The sequence below is a fragment of the Engraulis encrasicolus genome, chromosome 16 (genome assembly GCF_034702125.1).
Source record: "Engraulis encrasicolus isolate BLACKSEA-1 chromosome 16, IST_EnEncr_1.0, whole genome shotgun sequence".
Taxonomy (NCBI): domain Eukaryota; kingdom Metazoa; phylum Chordata; class Actinopteri; order Clupeiformes; family Engraulidae; genus Engraulis; species Engraulis encrasicolus.
This window is the reverse complement of record NC_085872.1, coordinates 27,357,268-27,366,252: the sequence shown is the minus strand read 5'-3', so window position 1 is coordinate 27,366,252 and position 8,985 is coordinate 27,357,268.

Sequence of the window (8,985 nt, the reverse complement as noted above, 5' to 3'; positions counted from 1 at the left end):
CCTCTGTGCTACTGCCACAGAGTGGCCAGAATGGGTTTTACAACTGTGCAGCTGGTTATTAGTGTACCATAGCTCAATGTGATGGAAAAGAATTTGGTGGCGATGGGGTGACATTTGAAACATTATCAGAGGGGCAAAGGATGGGAAGGTCATATATTTGAAGTGTTGATGATTATGTGTCATTAACCGTCACCCAGGTAGCTGCACTGCCACCAGAATGGACGTCTGGCACACCAAACCGGTGATACAGGCTTAGTTGTGGTGTTACAATAGTATTCAATCCTACTCCTCATCTCATCGTATATTGATGCATTTCGTTGAAATAACTTTTTAGGTGCTTGCCTGAAGTACCACGAAATAGCCCGTCAGTAGGCTATAGTTGTGTGCATGGCCTTCGCATGAGCTCAGAGGTGATTGTGGTTTTCCTGTTGTTGTCGTGTTCTCTTTGTTCAGCCTTGGACCTCTCACCTTATTGTAAACTGCCCTATGACTGCCAGTAGTATCTAAAAGCAGCAGCCTTTTCTACTAGTCACCGCAGAATAGCAGCAGACATGGCATACAACCAAGCAAGAATTCATATGGTGTAGTTATGGACATGTATATAGAATTAACCTAAATCATGAAGCTTTGTGCTGTCCAGTTTAGAATACAATTGTGTTGGTCTATATATATTTTTTCTTTTCCGTTTAATCTCTGGAGGATGAGGGCATGGCATCATTTCATTAGACTACTGTATGTGCAAGCATGTACATAGTATATTCATTTATGCATATGTGGTGGCATATGCACGCATACATGTATTTGACCATAACATCCCATACCAAATTGTATTGGCTTTTGTTATGATTCATTTTCCACTGTATGCTTCACATTTCTACCCAGAAAGACCCTATAGACAAAATGACATTTATAGTATTTATTGACAACACGGAAGTAGGCAGCAGTGATTGTCTTTGACGCAGGCCCTTGTCTGATTCAAAGAATTTCAATGAAGAGAGCGCACATTCTGCCAATAGAGGGGGGGGCAAGAGCCTTCCCGCTTCACAGGATGGGGACCAACTGGTGACAGTGGCCGGAAGGCGCGGAGGTGGTGACAACCACACAGACTACCGGAGTGAACCTTTGACCCAGGGCCTCGACGACTGTCTGAAGCAGAGACCCTCTGCATTACTCTCGGTGGCGAAGGCTGGATAGAAGGAGCCAATACACCAATTCTGGGGTGCGATTCTGGAACGTTAGCTTTGAACTACAGACGTACTTTGTAGTTATCTACTTACTTCAAGGCGAAATCCGTGCATTTCTCGAAACCTTACTATTCCCACAGTAAGCCAAAAGTAGTGCGGCTGCTTTCCTGAGTCCACACCGCTACTTACTTTCTTGGCATTGCAGTGCGTGACCAAAGAAGCAACAAGAGATATGCATGATGGCTGAGTCATGATTCAGCTGTTTCCTCCTAAATTCAGTGCGTGAAGTAGAAAGCAATAATGTACAACCACCACCAGCACATTTGATTGGATGTCACGACACCGTGACTCCGCTGTTTCCTCCACAACACACCTTGTAATTTATTTGTGAAAAAACACGGCCGTGGCATTACAATCTGACACCGTCCGCACCAATAATACAGTATTATCTGCATGCCGATTGGATTTCGTTTCATTCCGAGGTGTAATTTGTAAAATATTTGGACAATAAAGCTGTGGTTACTCCCAAAAAATCGCCTGTTGAAGTGTCATATCTCTAAAAAAATCGTGCGGATTTCAGTACATAGCCTAGTGGTATTCACGCTTGCATCCCAATGGGAAAACAGAAGTCACGCCGGTTCGAATCCACATGGTTGCAGTGCCACAATTTAGGAAATATCTGGCAGAAATAGATCATTTATGTTGTGCATTACCAACACACACGTGCAGCCAAGGGAAAATGTGTTACACTTTAGGGTCCAAAACACGATTTCACGAGTTGTTGTCAACATGCTGCACACTGGTTTCGAACCTGCGTGGCTCGCGTCATCCCATTGATAGGCAAGCGTAAATACCCCTAGGCTATGAAATGAAATTCGCGCCAAAAAAAATTAAGTACTTCACACGTAAGGCAGTGCATTTCCGGGAGTAACCAATACTTTCTTATCTAAATATCTCACAAATTACACATCGAAATGAGACGCAATTCAATCGGTATACAGCTAAAAGTATATTATTAGTCTGGGATTCATCAGATTCCAAGGATATGACGTTTTTTTTTCACGAACAAATGACATGACGTGAATTTGTGTTCTGAACACTCTCGCAGCTGTATCATCACTTTGTGTGCATGTCGATTGATTTTCATCGCTTTTGCACCACAGGATTAAAAGATATTGAGACATTTGTGGTCAAATATGTACTACAAGTTTAGCTAATGGGTGGAGTCACGCTCTGAAGTAGACTAGCGCTGTGTGTTACTTGGGGTGGCTGAGGTGATGTCTGGACTCAATGGATCTACTCCAGCTGTACTTCAACTTCATTGTCGAGATACGGATAGGAGGCGCCTCACTTTCAAAGTCACCACTACTTCAGAGTGCACATTACTCCGAGCAGTAGTTACTTTGTGTGCTAACGTTCGAGACACAGGAGTTAGCAACTTTTATAGTATCTACTCTGCAAAGTTGCTAACCGACTAGCTACTTCGCCCTTTGAGAGATGCACCCCTGGACCGTAGGCCTCCACAGCTGAAGCAGAGACCCACAACATCTCCCCCTATAGGACAGCGACCAACCTCCAAATGAATATGCAGGCATCCTATTGGCTGCAGGTAAATACGTAGATGAGAATGTGATGAAGTGGGTATGCCCAAAAACTCTAAGCAATGAGTGGTTGATTGTAAATGGTTAAATATAAATGGATAATTGTGCTTACGGTAATACCATCAAACCTTTACGCCTAGCTTCCAATTCTTCTTCTTACCCTCTCTCTCTCTCTCTCTCCCTCTCTCTCTGTTTCACAATGCTATTTCTTTCTGTAGCCTATCACCTTCTGTATCTTTCATGAGTGCACACATTGCTTTCCTAGTTATAATGTATACTATGTATACGTGTATATACAAACAGGACTCCAGATGAACACCAGCCAACCGGCCAAATGCTGGTGAAATTTCATTTGGGCTGGTAGAAAATACCAACTTACTAGGCACTTTGACCCATTAAGCGTGTGTTTGGTTCATAAGATTAGCATCTAGCCATTTTGGCTGGTGAGTTATAATGTGTTCACATACATAGAGTAGGCTATATATTGCTCACTTTATGTCCACAGATGTTTTTGTTACTTTTTTTAACTTTAATATGTATTTCATGACACAAGCCTTGTGTATGCTTTCATCTCCTTCTTCTTCTTTTACGTTTTAGCAGTCCAGAGTAGAATAATATATACATTTGACTAGGCGTGTCACGATAACAATTTTTGCTAGACGATAACGATAACAAGAAATTATTGCGATAATCGATAATATTGTCTCTCTCGCCATTTTCAAACAATATAATGTGCAATAAAAAAACACTGCTATGCAAGGTGCGGCCTCCTTCTTGAAACATTGAATGTAACATTTGGGCCAGCAGACTCAGAGGTTTAAATAATTAAGATTGACGCCTGCTCCAAGAAGAAATGTGTCAAACAATATAATGACGTAAAAATGCAATAAAAATGTGACTACACCCCTTCACATTTTTAAAGCATCACGGCGGGGGATATATATATCTTTTTAAATACATCCTCATGGAGCACAATAGGCTCTAAATGGGCTTTTTTTGTATTTATTATTACGGTAAGTTATATAGTCTTTCTTTAACATTTTCTGTTATTTATCTTTCTCAAGCACACTGAATGGCTTATAGGCCTATCCATGGTGTGATGTAAAATTGTTAATTCACAAATTATTACTTAAGTTAGACAGCTTATTTCAAACAAATGCACGTTGTTACTAGCTAATTGTCAGTCAAAACCCAAATCAGCCCTGTTAAAGGCATTTCAACATCAGCAAAAAACAAAAGAGCATGAACAGATGCAGAAGTTCCAGCTCTCTCTCTCTCTCTCTCTCTCTCTCTCTCTCTCTCTCTCTCTCTCTCTCTCTCTCTCTCTCTCTCTCACCCTCGACTGGAACAAGTTGCAATTCTGCGCACTTTAAAGTCCTTTATGAACGCCCATACATTGATTCTTATGAGTTATGAGTCGCCATGCCTGTTTCCTCTGTAGCGCGCTCAACCGTTCACATTCTCCTGGTGTGACAGATTTAAATCCACAAATCTTATCTTCATGATTTGCTTGCGGACTGCCTACTCATATTGTTAGGTCTAAATAAACAAGAAATATAGCGAAAATCACAAAAAGAACAGACAACGAACGTCGGGGTAGGAGGCGCATTGAAATAACAGTGGAAACTCGGCGAGGTTTGAAATAACAGCCTCAGAGCAAGTTTGTCGCGACGGCACCACTATTTCATGTTTGCACAAACATGTCTTCGTCGTGGATATTGGGTTGCTGAGCATGTTTCAAAATGAACATTTGCCTCCGTGTTGGAGCTGTTCATTCCCCTCTCTGAGGAACTTGCAGATGCGCTGACTGAGACTGGAAGAATATTGCGCTCCCAGTCTCTAGCGCTGATTCTTTGTCGAGGCTTAAGCGACGCGCGGGAACACCAGCGTTCTATTTCAAAGACGCAAGTAGCCAGATCAATGCACTTTTTTCCAACCAGAACTGCACTGAAACTTAAAATTACACCAACATTTAAGCGTCATTGGGCTGCGTTGGCCTATAACGCGCCATCAGTAGTCTTACGGCTACGGTAGAGAAAGGGAGAGAGGGAAAACAACTTATCGTTACTTATCGGGGCCAGAAAAGTGATCGTTCTTGTAAAACGTTATCGTCCGATTTATTGACTTATCGTAAATCGTGACAGGCTTACATTTGACTAGTGAACACTTAGTGTTGACAGGCAACTGGTGTGCCTATAATGCCCTCTTGGCTAATAACTCTTGGCCAGACTAGGTATACTTTTCAGAACAGAGCAGAGCAACGCTTTAACAGCTTTCAGCAACAGGGCCAGAAGTGAACAGTAGAGCAGACCACTGAAGACTGAAGTATCAGGCACCAAATGCAGAGAACTATGTGAGGAGGTTGAGTTGTGGTACTGGGTCTTACCAGGCAACTGTGGTGGACAGACAAGACCTCTGCACGCAGTTGTTAGGAAAAGTTTAAGGATATCTGCATGGTTGGCTTAACACCAACTGCAGAGAGGAGCTAGGCATCGTCAGTAACAAGTTTCAGGACCGGGTGGAAAGCTCCATGCTTCAGACCCTATACAGACAGGTTGCCTTTGACACTTGCTGCAGGCGTGTGTGTGTGTGTGTGTGTGTGTGTGTGTGTGTGTGTGTGTGTGTGTGTGTGTGTGTGTGTGTGTGTGTGTGTGTGTGTGTGTGTGTGTGTGTGTGTGTGTGTGTGTGTGTGTGTGTGTGTATCTGCCAATGGCTAAATGTTTGTAATTGTGTGCTATATGAAAATATTCATGGGTGTGTATAATATCTTGAGTATTGTAGTATTTATATTATGCTACGAGACATCTTCATTTCCTCCGGGATTAATAAATGTTACTCTATACTCTTCTTGCTGGGGAGAGCAGGAAGTATTACCACTTTTTAATGACAAAGTAACAAGACATGACAAAGGAACGAAAAGCTAAACAAAGCACTAGCATTTTCAACTGCAGGAGTAGCCATACAAAGCCCTGCCATAGTCTACTGCACCCCACCTACCACTATCCTCAAATAGCTCGAATGACCAGACCCATGGAAACATGTGTGGTTAGTAACGGAAAGTCTGACAATAGCTACAATAGATGCAATGCCAATATATGAAGTGAGAAATTAAGCTGTGCATAAAACACAGGAAACCCACAATCACCCCTAGCACCAGTGTGGTGCAGGCCTCTACTCTCATAGCACGCACAAACAAAACAGAACGTCCTGTCTCTCAGTAAACTATTGGTCAGATACTGGAAAAACAAGTACTTCTACCATGTTAGCTGACAGAACTGACAATGTCCTTTTTGAGCACTGAAGAAATTGGGTAAAGGCTAAATAGCTTGAGCAGTGAATGCGTTAAATGCAGTCATATTTATCGGCTTTAAATCTTTAACGTGACCACCCATGTGAAAATGACACATGGCCATGATAAAATTAACATTTTTGTTTTCCTTTAATAAAGACAGTGGTTGCGTGTCTTCCACAATGAATGAATTATAAAACATCCTAATTATATTGATTTGTTCAGTGATTGAACAAATAGTTTGTTTGAAACATCCATTTTGTTGTACACATTAAGATTAAGATTTAAAGTTAAGATATAACATTTTCTGTGACTCACAGTTTTTAGAATCAACACTTCCTTGTTGATGTACCAGATGTGCACAGAATCATGTCGTATCTTAAACTGCATTCTAATTGTGGCAATTGTTGATGCAAATTCAGCAAAACAGAAATAAAAACAGCTGAAACAATCAATATTACCAATAAAAGTATTGCAACGATTGTAGTCAGGAAGGTGTTATATTTCTCCAAATCAAGTGCCTTATATAACATCCAGTCTTATTTTGCTCCAGATTGAGTTCCTGGCCATCATTTTTTGACTGTCCCATCATAACCTTCACCATGACATAATCTAACGCTGCAGCATCCCTTGGCTTTCTGAGTTGTTGTAATACCAGAGACGGTCTATTGTTAGAATTAAGAAAATCTTTGGTAATACCATACCAAAAACTGTGCTCTTAACCTGTGGAAGTGTTTGTTGCTAATGTAGTGTATATATACTATTGCAGGTTATAATCATTTCAAATCAGTTCTAATTCCTCACGTCGGGTACTATGGGATCTTGATGAGCAGTGGTGTAGTCTACTTTTTTGTGGTGGGTATACTGTATATTTGAGCACTTTTTGTAGGTGGGTAGGTCTATACTGTATATATTTGTGTTATTCTAAATAATGGATCAATCAATTTTAAGTGGGTATACTGAAATCCCTATAATTTTGAGGTGGGTAGGCCTATACTGCGCACAGTATACCTGCGTTCTACACCACTGTTGATGAGCCTTCACTGTTCGTGATGAGGTCATGGTTTAATGACACCTCACTAAACACATGGTAGCCTATATGAGCACTAACAGCCAATGGCTTTAACTGAACCACCCTCTGACTTCTGCTCGGTATTCTTTCAAAGACCGCCTCTGCTCATTCACAAGCGCAGGCCATAACGATGGGCATCACGGCTACTACACTACTTTGTAAGTAAACTTTTATGTAATCGTATTTTCTTCCAAAAACCTGAGTATTACAGCATATTACAATGTCAGACTTGTTGATGACTGGTGCATTTTCACACATAATATAAACATGCAAATGCATATAAACATGCAAATGCATTCCTTAGGTCTGTTAAGCTGCCTTCCTACACACCTTGAAGGATGGGGAGTGAAAACAATAATGTCAAGACCAGGAGAAGACATCACTCTCAACTGCTCCAGTAACGAAACCGGTAGAAAATCAGTTTGGATACAATACTGCTCTGATGGGCTGTTTCGGTTCATTACAAATGAAAACAGAGACCCTCAGAAAATTCAGTTCAACAGGAATGAGGAAAATAGCTGCTTTGATTTAATCATCCAAAACATCAATAATACATGTTCCTACGCTGAGGCAATCAACGCTGCCAGTGATCCCTATACATTTGGACAAACGTTCAAAGTGACTACAACAGGTACGATTCCCCTTACCTTAATTCAGGCCTGATATCAATAAGCTGTAAGTAGTACTTTGGATCTCATGTGCAGTATTTCCACTTTGGATTTCATCACAACAGTCAAATGTGACTCCCCCAAATCTACAAAGTACTTATCTCTGATAGGGCTGTGAATGTATTCATACAGTACATACAGTGTATTTCACCCATCACTGACATTGTAGGCCTGCTATTGTACAGAAATGGTTCAATGTTGATTAGTTTTGACAGCATTGGGTTGGCATAGTTTTACATCTCAACCAAACACATCAATTCACTATGCCTGTTTAATATGTTACGTAAGACACAGCCCCAGTCGTTTATTACCAATGGCTATATGTAGAGACTTTCCTCAACAAGTCAACAATTATGCTAAGAGCTCTACAAATACAAATAGCATAAAATTAGATGTTCAACTCTCTTTGCAGATACAGACAATATGTTGGGTGGTTGAATTTAAATTCGGGGCATTGATTGCTGGGGTCCCTTCACTGATCCACTTAGCAACATCACATAAGGGAAAACATAGTGAATGAATAATAGGCAGTAAGTTGAATGTAACACACATCAACAGTAGTGTAGTGGTACAAAGATTATACAGAATTCCCAATCGTGAAATTATCCAATGCATGTACTGTATCATTCAACACATTCTGAGGATACACAATACAATGGAACATTAAAAAGTACACCAACATCTCAGTATTTATTCCGTAAAACAGCTCTCTGCCAAATGAATGGGGTAGTTGGATGTTGGTTGGTCACGAGTCACCAGGCTACTATGTAAGGGAAAATGGCTGATGACGAGGCATTCCATGTTAATAATGGTATGTTGTGGGTTCTCACCTCTGAATAATTATTTCTGTGAAAGGAGTTGCCTTGGCTTGAAGGCACTTATCCACTGCACATCCAGAGAGAAACATTTTCATCAATAAGTCTCTGCATGGGCCACGATGCATGGCCAGACTATGACAAGAATAGTCTCACACTGCTTCATCAAGCTGTGGAACCAACGGTTGGCTTCAAACCAGTTTTAGCTGCACATAATAGGCCAGTGCAGCCATGCTATCACCCATCATCACTGACATCTGACATATAACAACTGACATTGACATCATCAAGATTTTGTGCCTCTCAAAGATTATCTCCTTTGCTGCACTGCTAAAGGCAAAAATACTTTCTGCCAT